Source organism: Chrysemys picta, chromosome 4 (genome assembly GCF_011386835.1).
Source record: "Chrysemys picta bellii isolate R12L10 chromosome 4, ASM1138683v2, whole genome shotgun sequence".
In the NCBI taxonomy this organism is placed as follows: Eukaryota; Metazoa; Chordata; order Testudines; family Emydidae; genus Chrysemys; species Chrysemys picta.
In genome coordinates, this window is record NC_088794.1 from 49,791,139 (window position 1) to 49,818,234 (window position 27,096).

General features: G+C 47.2%; 1 protein-coding gene across 50 annotated transcripts in view; it reads left to right on the top strand.

Moving 5' to 3' along the window:
• Positions 1-530: 530 nt before the first annotated feature.
• The window catches only part of MICAL2 (microtubule associated monooxygenase, calponin and LIM domain containing 2), a 198,599-nt gene continuing 172,033 nt past the window's right edge, over positions 531-27,096 (top strand). For all 50 annotated transcript variants that reach the window (XR_006176557.2, XR_006176558.2, XR_010600970.1 and 47 more), the window contains exon 1: positions 531-697. The gene's annotated coding sequence lies outside the window, so the exon portion shown is untranslated. The remainder of the gene's footprint in view (positions 698-27,096) is intronic.

Here is a 27,096-nt window from a genome sequence, read left to right on the forward strand (position 1 = left end):
CTTTAGGTAGGGTTAACATACAGCCGTATTTTCCCGGACATGTCAGGCTTTTTGGTTCTTAAATCGCCATCCGGACGTATGGTAACCCTATGGGTACAAAAAATACATACAGTGGCACATCCCTTAAATCAGAACTTTTTATAGGGAACCGGTTGCTAAGAAATGAAAGGCTTTTTTTCTTTTAGTCATCCCTGCCAGGCCCCGCTGAAAATGTTCGAATTGGGCCCCACACTTCCTAAAGCCGGCGGTGCTGCCTGGCCCGCTCAGCGCTGTGCCGGTAAAACAAAGCGCTGGGGGAACTGACCAGCAGCACCCGGCCCGCTCCCTACGCTACCGCTACCCGCGTGTCCCTCACCCTCCAAGGCGATCTCCCGCTCCGGGCACACTCGCTGCCAAGGCCGGGCGCTGGGCTTCCCACGTGCAGCGCGCTGTGACAGCGAGCCGGGCCGGGGCAGGAGCCCTCTGCCCCCCGGCCGCCCGCTGATTGGCCCGGGGCTCGGCCGGGGCCACGCCCAGCTCTACTGCTCTCCGCCCGGGCAGGCGGCCGGGGCAGAGTCGCTGGGCTGCGCCCCAGCTGGTGGCTGCGTGCGCGGATGTGCCCGCGTCCCCTGGGGAGAGGAGCGCGCGTGTCCCACCCTCCTGCCCCGTGGTGAGCCCGGCTGGTCCCCCGCGCCCAACATGCTGAGCAGGGTGCCCGGTAAGTCACAGCCGGGGCGGTCCCTGGCCCCCGCTCCCAGCCGGGCGAGCGGCTCCCAGACGTCCCCGGGGCGGGAGGAGGGGGTCGGTTTGGGGCTTGTGTAATAGGATTGTGTCCAACGTGCCTCCGTGCCTGTGTTGCGGCTTCCCCAGGCTCCTGGCTGCCCGGCTCGGTTTGCCGGCTGGGGTTTCGCAGGTGCCGTCAGCTGAGAGGCGGGAGCGCTCCTGAATAATTCACCTGGCCGCGGCTGGCCCGCAGCCCAGTTCCTCCCCACCCCGCTTCCCCACCCCACCCGGCTTTGGGCCGGTTCCCCGCCCCACACCGGGGCTGTATTGCTACAGCTTCATGGGCTCGGGTGGTTTTGAAAAGAAACAGGACGTGATATAACCACAAGTGAGATGCCAGCGCCTGAAAGGAGTGTGAGTGTGTGTGTGTGTGTGTGTGGTTAAAAATTTAACCGTTTTAGAAAACGGTCTTTTGTCAGGAATTAGGACGTTTTGGAAACTAGCGATTTCAGATTTCTCTGGCACAGGTGGATTTATAGGGAATTTCGCAGCCTACTCATGACTAACAGCTGCTTCAATCCTGACGTTTTAAATGGGAAGAGGAGTCTGACAGGTTGCGCCAGTCTTTATTTTGGCTAGGCTTGACATTGCACCAGAGTTTGATTTGGTCAATAACCGCCAAGGAAAAACGCACGCCATCTGTTTTGGCTTTTTGGGGGAGGGGGGTGTGGGGAGAGGGTCTAGTTCTCTTTGATAAGAACTGTATATATTTTTGAAATGTACCATCCCTGTTCCCTCTAACAGAAGCCATTTCCTGAAGCTGAAAGTAGCACATGTTAAGGGCTCACACTTCCTCCCTGAAGTTAGACAGCTAATTGTAAAGAGAGATTACTAGTAGAACTGGGGAAGAAGTGAGGTGCACCATATGTGCAATAGATAAGAGCTGGATGGGGTGGGGAGGGGAAGTCTGAGGTTGTTTACAGACAGACATGAACATGTTGTTCCTGGTAATGGGTGAAGGTGAACTGTCTGAACACTTTTTGGCTATAGAGATGAAAAAACTCTACTGAGGCCAGACTGGGAAGACTGTGTACCAGGCATAAGCCTTGCTATGCCCTTAGAATGATGATAGTGGGTGTGTGGTATGTGTACCATAATATGTAATTAGTGCTTAGCATTCACATAGCATTTCAGAAGTGCTCTACAAACATTAACTAATCAATCCTCACACCATCCCTGTGAACAGCATTTCTTAAAATTCTAACTGTTGTGATTTGCTCATCATAAAACTTTTTATTAACACACATCTCTTCAACTTCATCTGCATTTGTATGTAATACTATATGGAATGGCATAGCTATTAAGAGAGATTTTAGATATGCTGCAGTGGTCAGTAGATCAGCCAATAAATGTGAATAGACTCAAAATTGCTAACTGCTCACTGTCTGGCATCTGACTTCATGCACACTGTCCATACTGGATTACAATTGTTACATCTGTTAAGAATGTAAGCCTCTCTTGGAATAGGATATGTATTGAATGAGTGAATGTTTTATCATACTTGTATTTTTAAATTATATTATCTCACTGAATGCTAATATCGCTCTCCTGTATGAACTTTGCAGAGTAAAGAATATATATTTATTGGAAAAGGTTTTAATGCACACAAACACATATGGTTTGTGTTGTCCCCCGATGTACATCTGTCACTTAAATAGGATCTGCTGACTGGCTTTTTTTCCTACTGAAGAAGGTTAACTGCAGTTGCTTGGCTAGATTACTTTTATAGTCAAATCTACCACCTTGATTGGTCTTGGATATAGTTACATTTAATCCTAGTCTTTAGATCTGTCTAAAGATAGATCTTTTATTGCCGAGCTTAGAGCTTTTGAGCCCTGAAATAACTTTTACTTTTTTTTATTTATATTTCCTTATGGACTCTTTTTCTCTTCCTAACTTTTTGTGTGTAGAAGAATGTATGGAAATAAAGTACAAATATTTGATAGCATGCTGACTTTCAGCAGCATCTCTTTGTAAACTTACTGAAATAATATGAGAAACGCTTTCTGTGTATGCTTGCTACAACACTCTTCTGTGGTGTTAAGTGCGAATGGCTCTTGGTGCGCATTAACCAGCACAACATCCTTTCCTGCTTACAGATTGGGCCTAATTGGATGTGACAGCCATTTTCATTCAGGGCTTTGAAGTGTGGCTTAATCTACAGTAGTAATTATGTTATTAAACATTACACTTTAGGTATGGGTTGAAAATCTGAGTTTAAAAAAATGCAGGCAGCGAGTGACTGAAAGGGCTCAGAAGACTGATAATGGGATATAGATTCTGTTGCCTGAAAGTCATTGGACTGAATCTGACAGCTGTTGATAAATGAAAGCTAGTGACTTTCTGATATCTGTTTGCTGGCCAGCGTGAAAAGATCTAGATGCTTCAGTCAATTTTAAAATTCTGTTCACAATTGGCATCCTTGCTGTTAATCTCAACCAAGAAAGAATTCGAGCAAAGAAATGGAACTACATTCTTGCATATAGAGATGGTCCCTGCAGATCAGAGTTGAAATATGTTGGCAGGGCTAGGAAATTTTATATAACAGCCTCTGTTTTGTTTCAAGTTGACTTTTTTGTTAGACGTGTATTGCAAACTTTTTTTCATCAGAGAAACAGTATGGGCTAGAACAGGGGTTCTCAAACTGGGGGGTTGGGACCCCTCAGGGGGTCACGAGGTTATTACATTGGGGGGTCGCAAGCTGTCAGCCTCCACCCCAAACCCTGCTTTGCCTCCAGCATTTATAATGATGTTAAATATATAAAAAAGTGTTTTAAATGTATAAAGGGGGCCGCACTCAGAAGCTTACTGTGTGAAAGGGGTCACCAGTACAAAAGTCTGAGAACTAATGGGCTGGAACATAGTGCAGAGGGATGGGTGTTGGGACACCTGGGTTTTAATGCTACCTCCTCCACAGTCTTGCAATGGACCTTGAGCAAGATCCTTAACCTCACTGACTCCATTTCCTGATCTGTAAAATGGGGGTTGTGAGACTTGCAACATTTATCTCCCAGGGATGTTAACAATTAATGTTTGTAAAATAACTCTATCTTGGATAAAAGAGGCTATATAAGTATATTTCAATCTAAATAATTTTTAAAGGGATATCACTTTATACCAGGGGTGGGCAAACTTTTTGGGCCAAGGGCCACAACTGGGTGGGGAAATTGTATGCAGGGCCCGGGTAGGGGGTTGGGGTGTAGGAGGGAGTGCAGGGTGTGGGAAGGGATGCGGTGTGCAGGAAGGGTCTCAGGGCAAGGGATTGGGGCAGAGGAGGGGTGCGGACTGCAGGAGGGGGCTCAGGGTAGGGGGTTGGGGTACAGGAGGGGTGCCAGGTGCAGGCAGGGGGCTTAGGGTAGGGAGTTGGGGTGCGGAGTGCAGGCAGGGTTCGGGCTGCCGGGGTGGCAGCAGCACGCACCAGGGCCAGGGCAGGTTCCCTGCATGCCTGACCTGGCCCCATGCCAGGCCGCTCCAGGAAGCACTGTGGCCCCTGGTGGATGGGAGGCGGAGGGCTCAGTGTGCGCTGCCCTTGCCACGCCTCCAGGTACCTCCCCTGAAGCTCCCATTGGCCGTGGTTCCCCGTTCCCAGCCAATGGGAGCTGCGGGGGTGATGCCTGGAGGCAAGGGCAATGCACGGAGCCCTCTGCCTCCCACCCCCCAGGGAGCTGCAGAGAAGTGATGCTGGCCGCTTCTGAGAGCGACGCGGGATCTGCGGCACCACGGGGGGCAATCCTGCGGGCCGGATCCAAAGCCCTGAGGGGCTGGATCCGGGCCGTAGTTTACCCACCCCTGCTTTATACGCTAGATACACTTTCTTCTTCCTGCATGACAATTCACTGTATTCTAGAAATAAGGGCATTGTTGAGTGGACACTTCAACTAGTTTTTGATAACTTAGAATATTTTTAAAGACTTCTCTCATGCATAATAGAGTTAGTGATCATGTTTATGAACTAAAACAAAGATGCAGGGAATTACTGACCACTTCACTCCTGGCCTAATCGTACTTGAGAAAATCAAGGCCAAATACTTATGTTTTCTCTAATAATTTAAAAGCCTTTGCTTTGGAACTTGGGGATTTCTTTTATAGAACAATTGCTTCCTTGATCTTGTAACTATTTTTTCCTTTGGAGTAAAGCCCAAATTGTATTTATTCTCTTGACCTTGAATCCACTCCCTATTCCCCCAGTCCTCTTCTTTCTCATCTCTTGATCCCATTCTTTGGATAACAAAGTGGTGGTGGTTTCAGGCAGGCATAATGGTGTGACACACAGCTCCTTACAAAAGTACAGCGAACAATAATTCCATACGACAGCCAGCGTAAGTGGGTACACTTTATTATGACACATGTACCTTTTTATTTTCATACTTGAGACTGAAAAGTCTCAATCCTTTTTCTTAGACTTCATAATGTAAACACAGCCTATGATGGCATAGCCTTCTAGAGTAGCCGCAGCCTATGCCAACTGGGGTCTTTCTGTTGGTGTAGGAACACTATCTACCTGAAGGATATTAGCTACATTGACTGAAGCACTCTTCCATCATCAAAGCTGCATCTACATTGTTGTTGGCATAACTATGTTGGTCAGTGGTGTGGCCTTTTTCACACTATGCCAATACAACTTTTAAGTGTGGATTAAAGGCTCGTCTACACTACAGTTAGGTCAGTTTAAATATGTCGCTCAGAGTTGTGAAAAATTTTATGCCTTGTGTAATGGAATTAAGCCAATCTAAGCTCCGGTGTAGATACTGCTATGTCAGTGGAAAAATTCTTCCAGCAACCTAGCTACTGGCTCTTGAGAGGTGGATTTACTACAGCAATGGAAGAACCCATTCCGTCACTGTAGTAACTGTTTACGCTACAGCAGCACAGCTGCAACTGTGCTGCCCTAGCATTTGAGTCTGAGCCTTGGCTTTCTCTGTATTATGTGGTGATGTGTTGGCATACCAATCTTAAAACATTTTATGACTAATCTGATTAATTAAACTTACTACATCCCCTTATATATGTTTCTGACACTTTATTCAGATGGACCTTCCAAGTTTGTTGCTGCAAAACATATTTGCTATCCCTTCTGGCTCAGTAATCCACCTTTCTCCAGGTTAACTGATACCTCAAGTTTTGACACCTGAAGGACAGACCTTTTTAGAAATAAGAGTTCCAGACTTTTGATGATCATGCCCTTCCCGCAAAGTTGAAAAAATTGTAAAGCAACGAAGTTTATGGCATAGACTAGAGAAATGAGAACCAAATTGAAAACTGGAAAATGCTAAATTCTAATCTAATTTCTGCTAGAGTCTGGCTGTGTGGACAAGTAACTTGACCTTTGTCTCCCATCTATAAAATGGGGTAATCTTTGAAAATGTAAAGCTCTGTATGTGCTAAGTATTCTAATTCTTACTGCTGCCCTAAGACATGCAGCAATAAGACATGTTCTTGGTACGTGACTGACTTTGCGTTGAAGTAATTAGAAGTCCAGATTTGCAGGGGACTGTCCTAGAATCATGAACAGTCTTGAGTAAAACACACTGTACTGTCTGATGTTGTTTTTGTTTATTCTCTAGTTCTGCTGCAGAATATTTTTTTTTCATGCCCGGTCTCATGACTGGGCATGTGAACAAGATAATTGTTGGGGCGCGGGGGGTGATCTGTGTATGTAAGACAGCAGGACAACAGGGTCACTGCTGTGATTCTTTTTGGTCAGTAAATATTGAAATATTTCAGTTCCTGTGGCATAAATCTTGGATCTACCCCACATGTATCACAGTGCTATTATTTCAAAAACAGTAACTTGAAACAAAACCTTAGGGGAAACTCAGATACTGAGAGTTTTCAATTGTAAATTGAATTTTTTGTGAGCTGCTGGTAATATATACACCTCACTTTGGCTTTTGTGGTCATATCTTGATCTGACTGAAGTCAGTGACAAAACTCTGGTTGATTTCAGTGGAAGCAGGACTCCTTGTAAGAGGAACTGTGTGGTGTGACACCTTAGAAATTAACAAGTTGCAAAACAGAATGTCAGGTCACTTTAAATAGAGGCGTATGTTATTGCAAGGCTGTTTGTTTTTTTTCCAGTTAGCAACATGTGTACCTAATTTAAATTTAACAAGTTGTAGAATACAAAACTAACAATGAGACACATTTTTAGAGGCAATGCAAAAAATAATATATATGTTATTGTGTGTGGAACACTGTGTTTCTTCAGACCCGCTTATCCTTTCATCATCTGTTCTCTGTAGATCCCTGGTTTTCTTACTTCTTAATTTGAAAAATATTGTCACTGCTCCTGATCCGAACATTTTGGCTACCAGTTGATCTCCATCTTTAAATGTGTGGTTTGCAGCTCTTTAAGACTGTCTGTGGAGGTATTTACACTAGAGACTGACTCTTTCACCAGCAGTGTTAGTAATTCTTAGTATTTCAGTGTATTGCATTGCTTCCAGAAAACACAGACGTTCATTTCTAAACTAAGGCTGCTAGCTGAGCTGTCAACTGATTAAAAGACTTGAGATAGGTCTATTACTTTTCAGATTAATTGTGCATTTGCACAGTTAATGCTGCATAGTGACGCATTCTAGAGTTGGAGTTTGCTCACTTTATTTTTGACATGGAAGAGTTGAGTAATACTATAACTCTTTTGTCTCCAGACCATTACATTTAGCCTTGCAAGTAAGTAGAATTTTACTCCGCTTCCCCCAAAACTGGAATTTAGTCACATTGGGGCTTGTCGTTTGCTTACTTCCTTAAAAGGAAGGAAACTCTATTTAAGGCAACACATGGAGATTCTTACAGCGTATTTATCTTTTTACCTAGTAGTATCTACGCTTTTTGAGGCAGGGAACCATTTTGTTTTGTGCTGTTATGCTTGTGTACTATGCTTAGGGTGACCAGATATCCCAATTTTTATAGGGACAGTCCCGATTTTTGGGTCTTTTTCTTATATAGGCTCCTAGAGTTGTGAGTTCAATCCTTGAGGGGGCCATTTAGGGAACTGGGGTAAAAAACTGTCTGGGTGTTGGTCCTGCTTTGAGCAGCGAGTTGGACTAGATGACCTCCTGAGGTCCCGTCCAACCCTGATACTCTATTACCCCCTACCCCTGTCCCGATTTTTCACATTTGCTTTCTGGTCACCCTAACCATTCCTAACACGGGGGGTGGTGGTGGGGAACTAAATGAGAGATGTATTGTGCTAGCACATAGAAATTATTATTAATCAGTAGTAGTAGGAGTCTCTGCTGCATACAAGTCCATTTCTTTGCTCTGTTACACTGATACAGAGAGTAGAATTTCCTCTCCTCGCACCTCTGTAGCCAGTGCTCAAATTATGGGGAAAGAAGTATGGGAGTTGAGAATATCAAGTGGTTTGCTTTAATTTAAACAGTAGTAAGAAGTCAGGGTTCCGTAAGACAGGTAGACCCTAAAAGTAGTAAGGGGGCTTGGCCCTCCCCAGAGCCCCCTGTAATTTGAGCGCTGTCTGTACCCCCTTTCTCTTTCCTCTTGTATGTTGCAAAATTGAGACTATGAAGGGGAAATTATTTTATTAAAATTGACACAGGCCAGCCAGTGTCATTCAGTCACTGTACAGTATTGTGAATCTGACTCCAAATACTTTATGTACACGGGGCCTAATTCCTTCAGCAAAAGTCCCATGGGCTTTAGTGTCATGAATACAGGATCAGGATCATGTTTTCTCTTTTTTTTCCCGCTGCCTCCCGCATCCTATTTCCATCCACATAAATTTAGAAAATACACCAGTAATTTTCTTCTTGGCTGCATGCTATCAAGTTAATATTAAACTGAAATTTTGAAATGACTGGTCTGGCATTGCAAATATGTGATTTATGGAGTTTGTTACTGTTTTTAAAAAGCAAGTTCTTTGGATCTTAGTCCGGGATAAACCCTTCTCAGACTTTTTAAGCTTGCAGATTATTGACTGGATGTGCTGTTGCAACACCCAAAGAGCTGTTCCAGTTTACTCCTCTGTGTAGGAGTGCCAGAAATGAGCAGTAAATTAGAATGTATGAACATTATGTAAATTTTTCAGTGCGGGTTTACGCAGTGTTGTTTTAGCTGTGTGGGTCCCAGAATATTAGAGACACAAGGTTGGTGAAATAATCTTTTATTGGACTAGCTTCTGTTTTTGAGAGAAACAAGTTTTTGAGCTTATGCAGAACTGTTCTTTGTGTTTTCAGTGACCCATTTAAAAATGTTTTATTGTGGGTGTTCCAAATATTTCTTCTTAAAAAATTAAGCCACATAATGTGCAATAATTGGCCCCCAAAGTGCTGTCTTTAAAAGGCTGAATGCACCTTCAATTACTCTAATGTACAGTATACACCGTATATATTTTGTAGTTTTCACACCCAGAATGGTCATTTGGAAGGCTTTTTTTTAAAATCTGTGTGTTAAGATTCAGAGAATAGTTCCTAATATAAGCCTTTGAAATAGGTGTTGGGATGTGGGGGGAAGAAGATTGTTAATGCAGAGACTGAGGAAGACTCTGTCTCTTTGGGGAGACCTATGTTTGGCAGGTAATGGCATTTTCATTTATATATTATTGTCTGGGAACATATCACAATAACTGTCCTGATTACTGGCTGTTAGGGAGGTATGTTACCTCTAACACCCCCACACACAAATGGAGCAGCCCAGTGGACTAGGGAGAGGTAAATGGGAGACTATGGAAGCATAAAGATATTAAAAAGCAGGGAAGAAACTGCCAAACAATAATTCTTACTGACCTCAAATCGTCAAACCCTGGTACAGGGGATGCTGCTATATCATGTCCATGTGAAATGCAGCCTCAGCATTAAAAACAGGACATTTTGTCCCCATTTTACCTAGTCTATCTTTCTAATTTTTGTGTATTCCAACAACTTTGCTATCTTTTTCCAACTGAACAAATCTTTTCAGTTATTGTACAACCAAACTCATTATGAGAGAGGTTCAAAGTTCTGAGTGTCCTTTGGCTTCGCTGGGAGCTGAGGGTATCAGCCCTCTTGTGCGGACTCATGTGTCCCATTTGGCTGCTCTCCAGCTGTTTCTTGTGTATTTTCTGCGTGTGGTGCCATTCTGAAGAGAACAGGGTAAGATTCAGGGTCTAGGCAATGGGAAGTACAAGGATTTGGCCCAATGGCATGACATAGAGCAGAGGTTCTCAAACTGTAGTCTGTGAGCTCCATTCAGGTGGTCTACAGATAGTTCCCTCTAAGGTGCATGCAGGCGTGGCTCCACTAATTAGGTGCCTGGACCCTGGAGGAGTCACACATGTAAAGTGAGGTGGTGGCCTTGGGGGGAATAGGAGGTAGGTGGGAGGGTCAGTGGGGTGAGAAGAGGGGGTGGGGGGAATTTGGGATGTGCAGGGCTGCGGTAGACAGAGAGAGAGCCCAACTTTCCCCGGCTCAAGGGCTGCGGCTGCCAGGGAGAGATGGCCCTCCTTCCCAGCCCCAGCTCGGGGGCTGCTGCGGCGGGGGAGAGAGGGCACATCTGTCACATTAGAAAAGTAAGACTACTGATACTAAAATATGAGTTATGTGCTTTTATTTGTAGAACAAAAAAGTTTATTTTTTATTTATTTATATATATACACACACACACGTATAGCTCTTTTATTCAAAGCGCTTTACAATAGTTAGGTAACGGTACAAACAACGTTTGGAAAGATAATTAAGTGGTCCGCCGAGACTCTCCGCAATTTTTCAAGTGGTCCACGAAAAAAAAAGTTTGAGAACCACTGACCTAGAGGGCCAGATTCTCAGCTGTGTAAATTGTCATAGCTCTCCTGATGTCAGTGAATCTTTCGTAATTTGAACTTGCTGAGGATCTGGCCCAGAATGTATGTATGTCTTTACACTGCTGCTTTTCCCACTGGTGGTCACTCTTAAGAGATGGAGTGCTGTACAGACATATCAGCTAGAATATCCTTGCTTCTCTCTTCAAAGCTCCTGCAGTGGCAGTATTCTGTAGCTGAGACAGGAAGTCTTCTGCTTTTTAGCCTGCTTCCCATCCAAACTGAACAAGGGAGAGCCAAAATTGAGATTCAAACTTGGATACTACATCGGGGGATGGAAGGGGGGGTCTTTGTTTAGAAGCATGCTATGGGGTTCTGCTCCAGGATTCTACTTTTCTCTATATGCCAGTAACACCTGTTGATTTCATCTTTTCTTTTCTTTTCTTTTCTTTTCTTTTCTTTTCTTTTCCCAACAGTCATTATTTTAGTATTGCTAAAAAATTCTTGCATGCAAGTAGGGAGAGTGGAATATTTGAAGTCTAGATCCATTTTGAGGGGTTGAAAGAATTTTCACACTCTGTGTGATGCACACCCTCCAGTGTAAAAGCTGGTTTGCATTTCTATATACACAATTTTATAAATAACCAGCTGTCACTTCTACATACAGTATTTGTGTTTAGAACATTAGTGTGGTTGAATAGGTATCAGAAATGTGCACATGTTTAAGGACTGGAAACAAATTCCACAGATGTGAACTATTGGTGCATGATTCAAAATTGAATGGAACTCACCTAACTGAATACCTGTTGGCATAATTAGTCTTTGAGATATTGTCTTTGTGCCAGATCCAGTAAAGGAGTACAGTGGAGTCTTAAGTGATTGTTTTTCAGTTTAATTGCATTAATAAATAAATGTCTCAAGGTGTACCAACTAAAACATTAGAAGAGCACAAGTTCTGTGTGCTGAACTAAAACATGTTTTTAATAGTAAACCTGTTAAAGTGAATACTTAAACATGTAGTGCATTATTTTAATGGATTTTTCAAATAGAAAATGAAGACTACACACGGGGTTGGACAGTTTGCCATACTTTTTATTAAAAGTGCTCTGAAAGTGGGAGTTGTTTTAAATTTCTTGTCCACATTCTTGGCATGCTGTATTATGTGATGCTACATTGCCATATGGGCTCACGATGTGCCATGACGTATAACCACATACTAATGGTAACTTGATGCAACATGCCAAACATTTAATAAGACACTGTGTTGTGGCTTTGGTACCTGGTATAAATTTGGGAGCAGGTATTTGAGCTGAAATTTTAAGCAGAAACCTGTTATAATGTCTGAGTAACTTAATACTCCCTTTACTTAGTTGTACCGTGGGCTGCTGTGTGTGGTGTGAATGACAACCAAGGTTGCAGGTCAAGCCTATGTAGTTTTGTATTTTGAGCCTTGAGCCTTAGATATTTGGATAGGAAAATAGGTTAATGTGCAATAGGCTTACCCATATTATGCATGTTAATAGATATTGCCTTCATTATATGCTCTGTGCATTAATTTTAACTGTAAGTTAGTTAGATAAATATGATACCGAGGACCAGCTAGAACAAGTTAAGCGATTGGTGCTTTGGAAGGAGCTGACAATTCCTCTCTTGCCCCAAGAGATGGGCTTGGGGGATATAGACCTGGGGTAGAACAGCATACGTGGCCTGGGCCACCCTTCAAAAAGAGCTGGGGCTGTAGTGACTGTTCTGCAGCCCTTGCTGCATTAGGGAAACCATTCCTTGTGGTGGGAGCTGTCCTGGGGAATATCCAGGAACAGGGCAAAAAAAGTACTGGCTATTCCCTGGGAGAGCAAATTTCCCCTTGTGGTCATCCCCATGTCCTGGTAGAATGATGGGGAGTGAAACACCAGAATGTGGATCCTGCATGTATTTCCATGGGAGGGGATGATCCCCCAAAAGCTTGATCTACACTTGCTTGGGCAAAAGTTGTACCACTAAGATCCGTGAGAGGAGTTTTTACTTCTTTTGACTGAAAAAGTAGTACAGGATTTGTAGGCGAAAAGATGTGTTTATAGAAAACAGTCTCCATCCCAGTAATATCTCAAATGTATGAAATGTATTTTTTCTAAAAACCCAGCAGTCAATAATTTCTGAAGGCTTCCCTTCACTTTGAATTTAAACACATGGCACTATGCATTCATAAAGCCAACTATTTGTTAGCTAGTGTTTGACTTAATGAACGCATTGATTTCCACCACCACCCATCGTTATTTGTTTTTAATTTGAGTAGCAACTGATTAATGTATTTACTTAAAGGAACAGCTTCAGGTGGGGTAGTGGGAGAGAATTTACATCTCCCATTTAGAGAGCACTCATCATGCATTAATACTGAACAAAAAGAACTACATATCTATTTTAGATAAGTGGAGACTCTCTTTGTGTGTGTGTGTGTGTGTGTGTGTGTGTGTTGTAACACACTTTCACAAAGCTAGGTTCAAGGTGCAACTTGACATTAACTAAAATATGCGACCCAAGCCCTGTGTTTAATAGACTATTTATTGAGTCAGCTTTTTCCAGTGGAATATTTTAATGTACAAATGGATAAAACAGGAAATTCCACAACACAATGTCAACATGAAACACATTTCCATTTTCAATTTTCTTTCATCCATTCAAGCAAAGTTCTGTCTTGTGACATACTAGGTAAACTTCTCGAAGAAGCCTAACTCAAAGATATATGCCCCTAAATCAATTTGGAGCTTTTGAAATTTTTAATCTATATATGCCTGACTGTTAAGCAACTGTACAAGTATTTTTAAGAATCTCCTTGTTTAGTTCATGAAACACTATTGCCTCCTAAGGTAAACAAAGGCACATAATAGCAGGCAGTGTATCTGCAGCTGGCATCTAAGATTTCATTCAGATGCACATACTAGTATAGTTACTAAAACTACTCTGATGAAGAGGCAACAAGCTTTTTTTTTTTTTTTTTAAGTGTAGTATACAAACCATGCTAAAACTTCAGAAGATGATCTGACTGATCAGCTGCACTGCAGCCAGTGCACTATCCTCCTTCCCTTGAACTTTATTACGCACATATGTAAGAGAGTGAAAAATATTGCTACTCTTGGAGAAAATAAAAACTTTCTGGATAATAAGTTTTTACCTTCACTGTTTCATTTTTCTGGTCTGTCTCCCAGATATCAACTGACCTGTCAGTTTTGATCAGTACTTTAGACTAGACCTGTGGCATACAATAGCTGACCCTTTTTTTTCAAATTGTCTTTTTGAGATGACAACACAGGATAGTTCATGAAAGCCTTCATTACAATTTAGTTTTTAATTACACTGTTTCTCTAATGAGCAAATTATACCTCTTGTCACATGTTAAGAAACAGCCCATGCTTTGAATCCAACTTTCCTCCTTCCCACATGGGCATGGCCTGTTGTCTGATATTTTGTTGTGAAACTGTCAGTTTATCCTGCAATAATGTCATCCAGAATGGATTTCAATGGAGGGGAAGGAAAGATGTGTTTTTTACTTCTGATGATTCCATTAGGATTCTAAGAAGGAGCATTTTCAAAACTCTCCAGAAGGGGGAGCTTTCCTGTCTTCTACCTAATTCAAGGAGTTTACTGATATTTTAATGACTGGCACTGAAACAATGAGTTCTTCTTCGAGTGATTGTTCACGTCCATTACACATTAGGTGTACGCGCGCCGCGTGCACGGACGTCGGAAACTTTTTCCCTTAGCGGCTCCCGTCGGGCCGGCAGGGCCCCCTCCTTCCCGCCAGAGCGGCGTCCCGCTCCAGGGTATATATATCCCTGCCGACCCGACCCCTCCAGTTCCTTCTTACCGTCCGTGGCGGCGTTGGAACAACTCTGTCTCTCGTCTGAGAGTGTCCCTTAGCAATAGTCATAAGTGTTACTTAGCAGTTATCAGTTAGTTTATAGTAGTGTTGAGCCAGTAGTTAACAGCTCATTAGAGTACTTAAAGTTCCTGCCATGGTTGTTTGTTCAGCCCCGGCACCGGCCCTGGGCGGCGGGGTATGCCACACGCCCAAGGCTTCAAGGCTTGTGCCACGTGCCGTAGGCCTATGCCATTGAGCGACCCCCACGCCTCGTGTCTCCGTTGCCTGGGGGAAGCTCATCAGAAAGAGCGCTGCAAGATCTGCAAGGCCTTTAAGCCCAGAACTAAAAAAGAGGGACTTTCGCCTTAAGCAGCTGCTCATGGAGACGGCGTTACAGCCCTCCACTTCGACGGCACCGTCTGCCTCCGTGCGGAGCGCCCCGGCATCGGTGCGGGAACCGGCACCGGCGGGTCACCCGAAGCCCGCAGCACTGACCCAGCGGGGAAATGCACGACGCCGATCGTCTTCGCCGGCGAAAGCGAAGGGCCAGTCTAAGGCCCAAGGACGCTCCCCGCACAAGAGGCCGGCACCGGTAAAGACCTCGAGTGCCCCTAAGGCCGATATGGTCCCAACACGGACCCCGGTAGTGGCTCCGGCGCCGAAAGGCCTGTCGAGCCCCGGGATGGGCGCGTCGAGTGAGGATGAAGGGCTAGAGGAGCTCGTGGAACAGCCCTCCACTCCGGACACGTTTGAGGCAGCTAAGGACCTCATCGCGTTGTCCGTCGAGGCCCCGACACGCGCTGAGGGCGCTCCGCCGATGCTGCCGCGTAGAGGCAAGCCGGCGATGTTGCGCCCATCACGGTCGCTGTCTCGGCACCGCTCCAGGAACCGGTCCCGGTCGAGCTCCGCCTCGGTGGACTCCCAGTTGCCCTCGGCGCAGGAAGCACCGCAGCAGTCGGGCTTTATCAAGCGGTTGGCACCGACTCAGCAACCAAGCACGAGTCGGCACCGCGAAGCGTCGGCGGTTCGTTACCCAAGGCCGACCAGTCGTAGCCGTTCCCGGTCCTGCGACCACCGGTACCGTTCCAGGTCCAGGTCGGCGAGGCGCTATTCCAGGTCCTGGTCGCGGAGGTGCTACTCCCCAAAACCGGACCGGCACCATCCTACGGCTCCACCGTGGCCTTCCAGGTCACCGTCCGTGGTCTCGGGGACTGACTCAGACCGATACAGCGGGTATGCCCATAGGTCACGGGGCAGCAGAGACTACGGTCAGTCCCAATGGGGCCAACCGAGCCAATGGCCATTCTGGACACCATGGGCCTACCACCAGCAAGGACCCCCATCGAGGGCCTCGAGATCCGGGCCATCCGGGCACCGATCCCGCTCCCCGCGGCACCGCCCGCCATCGTACAGGGAGGCAACGGTCTCTAGACCGCCGGAGCGGGAAGGAGTGGACTCGGCACCGAGTACGGTGCCGTCCCAATCCCACGCTGCGGGTCAGGCCGCAGAGGAACAACTGGCTGATGCCGGATTGCTGGACAATGAGGATGGGCAGAAGGCCCCGACCTCTTCCTCCTCGCCAGACGAGGCGGTAGCGGGCACACTGGTGTCCGGCCCTCCCCCGATCGACCATCGGGCACACCCAGACCTGCTTCGCCGGGTAGCCCTCAATCTGGGCTTGCAAGCAGAGGAGACTGTAGAGCAGGACGACCCCATGGTCGATATCCTGAGCCCAGAGGGCCCCTCCAGAGTCGCTCTCCTGATTATACGGACAGTACAGTCCAACTATAAGACGGTGTGGCAAACACCGGCCTCTAGTGCGCCAACGGCAAAAGGGGTAGAGAGGAAATATTTCGCCCCATCTAGAGGGTTTGACTTCCTCTTTCTACACCCGTCTCCCTGTTCGCTGGTGGTCTCGGCGGTCAATGAAAAAGAGCGGCATGGCCAGCAAGCTCCTGCCCCCAAGGGCAAGGAAGCTAAGAGATTGGACTTATTCAGGAGGAAAGTCTATTCATCTGGGGGCCTTCAACTGCGGATCGCCAATCAGCAGGCGATTCTAAACAGGCACAATTTTAACTCATGGGCATCAGTTGCCAAGTTTAAGGCCTCCCTCCCCCCTGACACGCATCAGGAGTTCACGGCCCTGGTGGATGAGGGAATGGCAGTGGCCAAGACCTCATTGCAGGCCGCACTAGACTCAGCCGACGCGGCGGCTAGAACAATTGCGTCGGGAGTAGTGATGAGGCGTTCGGCGTGGTTACAAGCTTCAGGTCTCCCGCCAGAGGTAGAGACCACGCTGCAGGACCTCCCGTTTGAAGGTTCGGGCTTGTTTTCCGACCAGACGGACGCTAGGCTACATAGCCTTAAAGACTCACGAGCGACCCTTAAGTCGTTGGGTATGCACACTCCAGTAACGCAGCGTAAGCCCTTTAAACCCCAGCCACCGCAAAGGCAATATCACCCTCGCCCCCGACACGAGCCGTACCGCCGTCGAGGCAGGGATAACAGGCGGAGACGTAACAATACGCCTAACCAGGGCCAGAGTCACGGCCAGGGCAAGCCGCAGCCAGGGAACAAACCAGGCTTTTGAAGCTACGCCCGAGGACAGTGTACCATATCCCATACCAGATCCTCCTCTGTTTTTCAAAGACCGCCTGTCCCATTTCTACCGGGCATGGTCGCGCATAACATCGGACCGATGGGTCCTGCGCACAGTGAAGGCGGGCTATACCCTTCATTTTTCCTCGCCCCCTCCCTGCCATCCCCCTTCCCCGTCCCTCTTCAGGGACCCTTCTCACGAGCAACTTCTCACGCAGGAGGTGCAGACCCTTCTCGCTGCTGGAGCAGTGGAAGAGGTCCCAACAGACCTGAGGGGAAAAGGATTCTACTCCAGATACTTCCTGATCCCCAAGGCAAAAGGAGGCCTCCGTCCTATTTTGGACCTGCGCGAGCTAAACAAGTTTCTGATCAAAGTTCGCTTCTGTATGGTCTCCCTGGGAACTATTCTCCCATCCCTGGATCCGGGGGATTGGTATGCTGCCCTCGATATGAAAGATGCCTATTTTCACATCGCAATCAATCCAGCCCACAGGCGATTCCTGCGCTTCATGGTCGACCAGCGCCACTTCCAATTTACGGTCCTGCCCTTCGGCCTGGCGTCAGCACCACGAGTGTTCATGAAATGCATGTCCGTGGTGGCAGCCTTCCTTCGAAAGAGAAGGATGCGTGTGTTCCCGTACCTGGACGATTGGCTACTCGCGGGCAGGTCGGAGGCCGAGGTCCAATCTCATGTGAAGCTGGCCTTGCAGACGTTCGACAGGCTCAGCCTCCGGGTCAATGTGCCCAAGTCCACGTTAGTCCCCACACAGCGGCTGGACTTCATAGGTGCAACCCTGGACTCGGTAACCGCGCAAGTGAGCCTACCAGAGGCATGGTTCAGGTCAATTCACAAAGCCGTAAGTTCGTTCCAAAAGTTCCCCACGACAACGGCAAGGTGTTGCATGCAGCTTCTGGGACATATGGCAGCTTGCACACACGTGATCAGACATGCCCGCCTGAGGCTCCGACCTTTACAGTTGTGGTTCGCCCACACGCATCGCCCCAACAGAGACCCATTGGATCAAGTAGTCACGATCCCAAACCAGGTGCTCAGCTCGCTACGCTGGTGGCTCGATCGCCAACAGGTATGCGAACGGATCCCCTTCGCTGCCCCACAGCCCACCCTTACGTTGGTAACAGATGCATCGGACCTGGGCTGGGGGGCGCACCTGGGGGAACTGCGGACCCAAGGGTTGTGGTCCAGAGAAGACAAGCTGCTTCACATCAATCTGAAGGAGCTAAGAGCGGTTCGCCTCGCCTGTCAGACCTTCCGCGCCACCATAGAGGGTCACAGCGTGGCAGTCCTGACGGACAACACGACCGCCATGTTCTATATAAACAAGCAGGGCGGGTCCCGGTCTTCTCCCCTCTGTCACGAAGCACTCCAACTATGGAACTTCTGTATAGCCCATGTGATACACCTCATCACGACGTATCTTCTGGGAATTCAAAACGGCTTAGCAGACCACCTCAGCCGCTCCTACCGAATGCACGAATGGACGTTGAAGCGAGACGTCCTGCATTCGATCTTCCGGAGGTGGGGCTTTCCCCGGGTGGATCTATTCGCCACCAGGGACAACAGCCAATGCCCTCAGTTCTGCTCGTTCCAGAACCTCAGCAGGGGATCATTAGCAGATGCCTTCATGATCCCATGGGGAGGGAGCCTGAGATACGCCTTCCCCCCGTTCCCACTCATACACAAGGTTCTCCTCAAGACCCGCAGGGACAGGGCGACGATCATACTCATCGCCCCGGCCTGGCCACGCCAGCATTGGTTCACGTCCCTGCTGGAACTGTCCATAGCCGATCCAATCACCCTCCCCCTCCATCGCGACCTAGTCACGCAAGACGAAGGTCGCCTACTCCACCCGAACCTGTCTTCGCTACATCTCACGGCATGGTATCTCTCTGGCTGAGTGATGCAGAACACAGGTGATCTCACCAAGTTCAGCAAATCCTCCTTAATAGTAGGAAGCCCTCTACAAGAGCGACCTACCTGGCAAAATGGAAAAGGTTCTCCCACTGGTGTGAGCCTCAACGCATACAGCCTTTACAAGCCTCAGTTCTGTCTATCTTGGACTACCTACTGCACCTCAAGAATCAAGGGCTTGCACCCGCCTCAATTAAAGTTCACTTAGCCGCTATTTCGGCTTTCCATCCAGGGGAGTTGGGAGTGTCAGTGTTCTCCAACCCCACAGTGGCCCGATTCCTCAAGGGGCTGGAAAGGGTGTTCCCCTACTCGCGCCCGCCTGTCCCGGCGTGGAGTCTGAACCTAGTCCTAACAAGACTCATGAGTCCTCCCTTTGAGCCCCTAGCCACTTGCTCCCTCACGCACCTCTCGTGGAAGGTGGCGTTTCTCGTGGCCATCACATCGGCCAGAAGGGTATCGGAATTGAGGGCCCTCTCTTCGGAACCACCCTATACAGTGTTCCATAAAGATAAGGTGCAACTGAGGCCGCACCCCAAATTCCTCCCAAAGGTGGTATCCCAGTTTCACATGGGGCAGGACATTTGCCTACCGGTGTTTTTCCCTAAACCCCATACGGACCCTCACCAACGCAGCCTACACACTCTGGATGTCCGAAGGGCGTTGGCATTTTACCTGGAACGGACCAGGTCGTTCCGCAGAACACCCCAGCTGTTCATTGCGATTGCGGAACGTATGAAAGGCTTGCCTATCTCGACACAGCGCTTGTCGGCATGGATTGTGCTTTGTATACTCACCTGTTATGAGCTCGCCAATGTTCCGGCCCCGGAGATCCGGGCCCACTCGACTAGAGCCCAAGCGTCCTCTACGGCCTTCTTGGCACAGGTCCCTATCCAGGAGATCTGCAAGGCAGCCACCTGGTCGTCCATACATACGTTCACAGCCCACTACGCGATCCATCATCAGACCAGAGAGGACGCGATGGTCGGTTGGGCTGTGCTACAGTCAGTTGTACCTTGACTCCTACCCACCTCCAATGGTAAGCTTGGGAATCACCTAATGTGTAATGGACGTGAACAATCACTCGAAGAAGAAAGAACGGTTACTTACCTTCTGTAACTGTTGTTCTTCGAGATGTGTTGTTCACGTCCATTACACTTCCCACCCTCCTTCCCCTCTGTCGGAGTCTCCGGCAAGAAGGAACCGGAGGGGTCGGGTCGGCAGGGATATATATACCCTGGAGCGGGGCGCCGCTCTGGCGGGAAGGAGGGGGCCCTGCCGGCCCGACGGGAGCCGCTAAGGGGAAAAGTTTCCGACGTCCGTGCACGCGGCGCGCGTACACCTAATGTGTAATGGACGTGAACAACACATCTCGAAGAACAACAGTTACAGAAGGTAAGTAACCGTTCTTTTTCGATAGAAACTAACATTGACAATGTAAACACACACTTTTCTCTACTGGATTTGATTAAGCAAGTAAAGGCAAAGTTTTAAAAAGTGACTGGTGTTCTGTGAAGGGCCTTTCAGATAAAGACCAATTGACAAAGGAAGCAGACCTACATTCACCTTTCCTTTTGGGAGATCTACATTTTTCATGAAAAATATCAGAAGCCAGGAATCTATATTGAATAAAATCTACACAAATCTTTTTTTCTTGAACAAACAGTTCATAGACTAAGGCCAGAAGGGACCATTATGATAATCTAGTCTGACCTCTTCTATATCACAGTCCATAGAACTTTCACAAAATAATTCCTAGTCCATACCTTTTAGGAAAATCATCCAATCTTGATTTTAAAAGTTGTCAGTGATGGAGAACCACCATAACCCTTGGTAAACTATTCCAGTGGTTAATTAAGTCCCCTGTTAAAAATTACACCTTATTTCCAATTTGAATTTGTCTAACTTCAACTTCCAGACATTGGCTCGTATTCTTCTTTTCTCTGCTAGATTGAAGAATCCACGTAGTACTTATAGGCTGATCAAGTCACTCCTTAACTTTCTCTTTAAGGATACGTCTACACTACGGGATTAATCCGAATTTACAGAATTCGAATTTTGGAAACAGATTGTATAAAGTCGAATATATGCGGCCACACTAAGCACATTAATTCGGTGGTGTGCGTCCATGTACCGGGGCTAGCGTCGATTTCCGGAGGGTTGCACTGTGGGTAGTTATCCCATAGTTCCCGTAGTCTCCCCTGCCCATTGGAATTCTGGGTTGAGATCCCAGTGCCTGATGGGGCAAAAAACATTGTCGCAGGTTGTTCTGGGTACAGCCTCAGCCTTCCCTCCATGAAAGCAACGGCAGACAACTGTTTTGCGCCTTTTTTCCTGGGTGAACGCAGCAGACGCCATACCACGGCAAGCATGGAGCCCGCTCCGCTCAAGACAGCAGTCATGAACATTGTAAACACCTCGCGCATTATCGTGCAGTTTATGCTGAACCAGGACCAGAAAAACAAGGCAAGGAGGAGGCGGCGACGGTGGCGCGGCGACGAGAGTGATGAGGACATGGACATGGACACAGACTTCTCTCAAACTGTGGGTACTGGTGCTTTGGAGATCATGTTGTTGATGGGGCAGGTTCTATCCATGGAACGCCAATTCTGGGCCTGGGAAACAAGCACAGACTGGTGGGACTGCATAGTGTTGCGGGTGTGGGATGATTCCCAGTGGCTGCGAAACTTTTGCATGCATAAGAGCACTTTCGTGGAACTTTGACTTGCTTTCCCCTGCCCTGAAGCGCCAGAATACCAGGATGAGAGCAGCCCTCACAGTTGAGAAGCGAGTGGCGATAGCCCTGTGGAAGCTTGCAACGCCAGACAGCTACCGGTCAGTCAGGAATCAATTTTGAGTGGGCAAATCTACTGTGGGGGCTGCTGTGATGCAAGTAGCCAAAGCAATCATTGAGCTGCTGCTACGAAAGGTAGTGACTCTGGGAAATGTGCAGGCCATAGTGGATGGCTTTGCTGTAATGGGATTCCCTAACTGTGGTGGGGCAATAGATGGAACCCATATACCTATCTTGGCACTGGAGCACCAGGGTACATAAACCCAGTACATAAACCGCAAGGGGTACTTTTCAATGGTGCTGCAAGCACTGGTGGATCACAGAGGACGTTGCACCAACATCAACGTGGGCTGGCCGGGAAGGGTTCACGATGCTTGTGTCTTCAGGAACACTACTCTGTTTAAATGGCTGCAGCAAGGGACTTACTTTCCGGACCAGAAAATAACCGTTGGGGATGTTGAAATGCCTATAGTTATGCTTGGGGACCCAGCCTACCCCTTAATGCCATGGCTCATGAAGCCATACACAGGCAGCCTGGACAGGAGTCAGGAGCTGTTCAACTACAGGCTGAGCAAGTGCAGAGTGGTGGTGGAATGTGCATTTGGCCGTTTAAAAGGTCGCTGGCACACTTTACTAACTCGCTGAGACCTCAGCCAAACCAATATCCCCATTGTTATTGCTGCTTGCTGTGTGCTCCACAATCTCTGCGAGAGTAAGGGGGAGACCTTTATGGCGGGGTGGGAGGCTGAGGCAAATTGCCTGGCTGTTGATTACGCGCAGCCAGACACCAGGGTGATTTGAAGAGCACACCAGGAAGCACGGCACGTCAGAGAAGCTTTGAAAACCAGTTTCATGACTGGCCAGGCTACCGTGTGAAAGTTCTGTTTGTTTCTCCTTGATGAAAACCCACCCCCTTGATTGACTCGTTCTCTGTAAGCAACCCACCCTCCCCCTTCGATCACAGTTTGCTTTCAAAGGAAATAGTCACTATCATTTAAAAATCATGTATTCTTTATTAATTGATTATAAAAAAAGGGAGAGAACTGACAAGGTAGCCCAGGTGGGATTTGGGAGGAAGATTGGAGGGAAGGAAAAGGCCACTAAAAAAAGGTTAAAATAATGATAGCCTTTGGTTTGGGCTGTCCACTGGGGTGGAATGGGAGGGTGCACGGAGCCTCCTCCCACTCCCCTTCCCCCTCCGCCCCCCACGTTCTTACACGTCTGGGTGAGGAGGCTATGGAACATGGTGAGGGGGAGGGTGGTTATACAGGGGCTGCAGCGGCAGTCTGTGATCCTGCTGCCATTCCTGAAGCTCCACTAGATGCCGGAGCATGTCTGTTTGCTCACGCAGCAGCTCCAGCGTTGCATCCTGCCTCCTCTGATCTTCCTGCCTCCACCTCTCATCTCGAGCATCTCTCCTCTCCTCACGTTGGTCCCTCATGTCCTCATGTTGGTCCCTCCTGTCCTCACGTTCACTGGCATCTTTCCTATACTTTGAAACCGTGTCCTTCCACTCATTCAGATGAGCTCTTTCATTGTGGGTGGATTCCATGATTTCCGCGAACATCTCATCTCGTGTCCTCTTTTTCCGACGCCTTATCTGAGATAGCCTTCAGGACGGAGGAGGGAGGCTTTAAAAATTTGCAGCTGCTGGAAGGCGGGGGAAAAAAGGAGAGAATTTTTTAAAAAGATACATTTTACAGAACAATGCTTATATTCTTTCACGGTGAACAACACTATTCACATTACATAGCGCATGTGACTTCTGTGCAAGGTCACATTTTGCCTCTTAATATTGAGTGCCTGTGGCTTTGCTGCTGGAGATCACAGACGCAGGTCCGGGCAACAGAATTAGTCTTGCATGCGGCCATGGTAAGCCATTGTCTTTCGGCTTCTGCGCCCTCCTTTCCCACATACCAAGCAAAGCTCGTTGAGTGCTGCGGTTTTCCTGTTAACCTTCACCAGCAGAAAACAAACTAAGGGCCCCCCCCCCCAATCCAATTCTCTGGGATGATTGCTTTATCCCTCCCCCCACCGCGTGGCTGGTATCAGGGAAGATCCCTTCTAGCCACACGTGAAAAGCTCAATGCCAATCTTCCCTCCTTCTCCCCCTCCCCCCCACGCTTGGCTTACTACAGGGAAGGATTTCTTTTCAGCCACAGGCAAACAGCCCAGTAGGAACGGCCACCTCTGTCCTCTTAATTAAATTCCCGTATTTCAACCAGGTTACCATGAGCGATATCACTCTCCTGAGGATTACACAGCGAGATAAAGAACGGATGTTGCTTGAATGCCAGCAAACACCGGGACCATACGCTGCCAGGCTTTGTCATGCAATGATACCAGATTACTTGCTACTAGCATGGCGTGGTCAAGTGTCCTGCCATGGAGGACAGAATAAGGCTGCACTGCCCAGAAACCTTCTGCAAAGGCTTTTGGAGTATCTCCAGGAGAACTTCATGGAGATGTCCCTGGAGGATTTCCGCTCCATCCCCAGACACGTTAACAGACTTTTCCAGTAGCTGTACTGGCCGCGAATGCATCCCAAGTCCTCAGGGCAAATTAATCATTAAAAAACGCTTGCTTTTAAACTGTTTTATATTTTAAAAGATAAACTCACCTGAGGTCCATCCCATGGGGTCATGGTCTTGGGTAGAGGCTTGGGAGGGTACTTCAGTCAGGCTGAGAAAAAGATCCTAGCTGTTGGGGAGAACGGAGTGCTGTGCTCTCCGCAAGTTCGTCGTCGTCGTCCTCTTCCCCATCTGCAGAATCCTCAGGTGTGGCTGATGAGATTACCCCCACCTCGGAATTCACGGTCAAAGGTAGGGTAGTGGTGGCGGCCCCCCCTAGAATTGCATGCAGCTCAGCGTAGAAGCGGCATGTCTGCGGCTCTGACCTGGAATGACCGTTTGCCTCCTTTGTTTTCTGATAGGCTTGTCTGAGCTCCTTGACTTTCACGCGGCACTGCTCTGAGTCCCTATTGTGGCCTCTCTCCATCATGCCGTTGGAGATTTTTTCAAAAGTTTTGGCATTTCGTCTTTTAGAACGAAGTTCTGCTAGCACTGAATCCTCTCCCCATATAGCGATCAGATCCAGTACCTCCCGTACGGTCCATGCTGGTGCTCTTTTTCGATTATCGGCCTGCATGGTTACCTGTGCTGATGAGCTCTCTGTGGTCACCTGTGCTCTCCTGTGCTGGGCAAACAGGAAATGAAATTAAAATGTTCGCGGGGCTTTTCCTGTCTACCTGGCCAGTGCATCTGAGTTTAGACCGCTGTCCAGAGCGGTCACAATGGTGCACTGTGGGATAGCTCCCAGAGGCCAATACCATCGAATTGCGGCCACACTAACCCTAATTCGAAATGACAATATCGATTTCGGCGCTACTCTGCTCGTCGGGGAGGAGTACAGAAATCGATTTTAAGAGCCCTTTATTTCGAAAGAAATGGCTTAGTTGTGTGGACGGGTGCAGGGTTAATTCGATTTAACGCTGCTAAATTCGAATTAAACTCCTAGTGTAGACCAGGCCTAAGTTAAATAGACTCAAAGAGATCAATCACTTTAAGGCATGTTTTCTAATTTTTTAGTCATTTTTGTGATTCTTCTGACCCTCTACAATTTATAATCTTCTTGAATTTTGGGCACCAGAACTGGACACAGTATTCCAGCAGCAGTTGGCCCAATGCCAAATACAGAGTTCAAATAACCTCTTTACTCCTACCTGAGATTCTCCTTTTGATGCATTCCAGGATTGCATTAACTCTTTTGGCCACAGCATTGCACTGGGAGCCCATCGTAGTCTGATTATCCACCAGGACCCCCAAATCTTTTTCAGAATAGAGTCCCCATCCTGTAAATATGGCCTACATTCTTTGTTCCTAGATGTATGCATTTGCATTTAGCCATATTAAAATGCATATTGTTTGCTCACGCTCAGTTTACCAAGCAATTCAGACCTGTCCTTGTCATTATTTGCCACTCCCCCAATTTTTGTGTCCTCTGGCCTGTTCAAAGTAGCACACTAATTCTACAGGGCAACACTAGAAGAGATTGTAGTGGCAACTTGTGACTGAAGCTTAGAATCTGATTTCTTTCCCCCACTCTCCCCACGTTTTTAGACTTGGCTTTTTCTGTTTATTACAAATTGAAAACAACAAACTCATTATTTGTATGTTATGCCATTATGTAAATCTTAGAAAAGTAGAAATAAATCCCTTTCCATGATGTGGTTATTAACTGCTTACTGTGTCTAGTCGCCTTAATCCAATAGAACACTTTCATTGTTGAACCAGTTTGTTTTTTCAGTGTACTGTAAGGGCACTTATCAAAGGCAGCTTACTGCTACAAAATAAAAACTAACTGCCAAATATTAAAGAGATCAAATTATGATGTCTAGCCTGATAATAAATTCTAGGTGCTGGGGAAGAGCCAAGATTTCTCTGACAAACCACCTCATCTACAAAAGGGATCATATCCCATCTAATACATATGGTTGGAGAGGGGGAAATGGAAGATGCAGAAATGAGTGGGGGAGCGAAATATGATCCCAATTAGGTTAAAAGAAAAAATGGGACTTGTAGCATATCCTAAAGGCAGCCAGCAAGGGCTCTGATGAACCTTCTTTAGAAGAGTTTTTAATCATTTAATATCATCAACTAAAATTTATATTTATATTCAGCTGAGGCCTGGTCCCCACTAAGCCCCCACTTCGGACTAAGGTACGCGAATTCAGCTACATTAATAACGTAGCTGAATTCGAAATACCTTAGTCCGAACTTACCGCGGGTCCAGACGCGGCAGGAAGGCTCCCCCGTCGATGCCGCGTACTCCTCTCGGCGAGCTGGAGTACCGGCGTCGACGGCGAGCACTTCCGGGATCGATTTATCGCGTCTTAACCAGACGCGATAAATCGATCCCAGAACATCGATTGCCTGCCGCCGGACCCTCCGGTAAGTGAAGACGTACCCTGAGTCCTGATCTGAACGTTGGGCCCAAAAGCAAACTCACCCTGGTCAGCCGTGACAGTTAATCAGGATCATTGATGGAGAAACTATTGCTCAAATACTTGGGAAGCTATTTTTATCAAGGGTTTGGTATATCAGTTCAAAGGCTTGGAATTGTGTCCTTTTTCATATCTGCTAGTATAGTCACCAAGGGCAGGTTTACATATTCCCTCTGTTATACCCTCTGGAGCAAATAAACATGTGAATTCTGCAAGCATCACAACTTCTGGCTCCATTTCGCGGGCACACAATTGAGGAGTGCGCTACAGAAATTTTGCCACTTACAAACTTTCTCTGTGTTTGTGCACTATTTTATTTATTTATTCTTGCTTACAAATTTTATGGCTTTTAAAAATATGCAAACAATATTGTGCAATAATTATAATTACATTGTTATTGCATGGCATCACTAGTAGGCAGAGT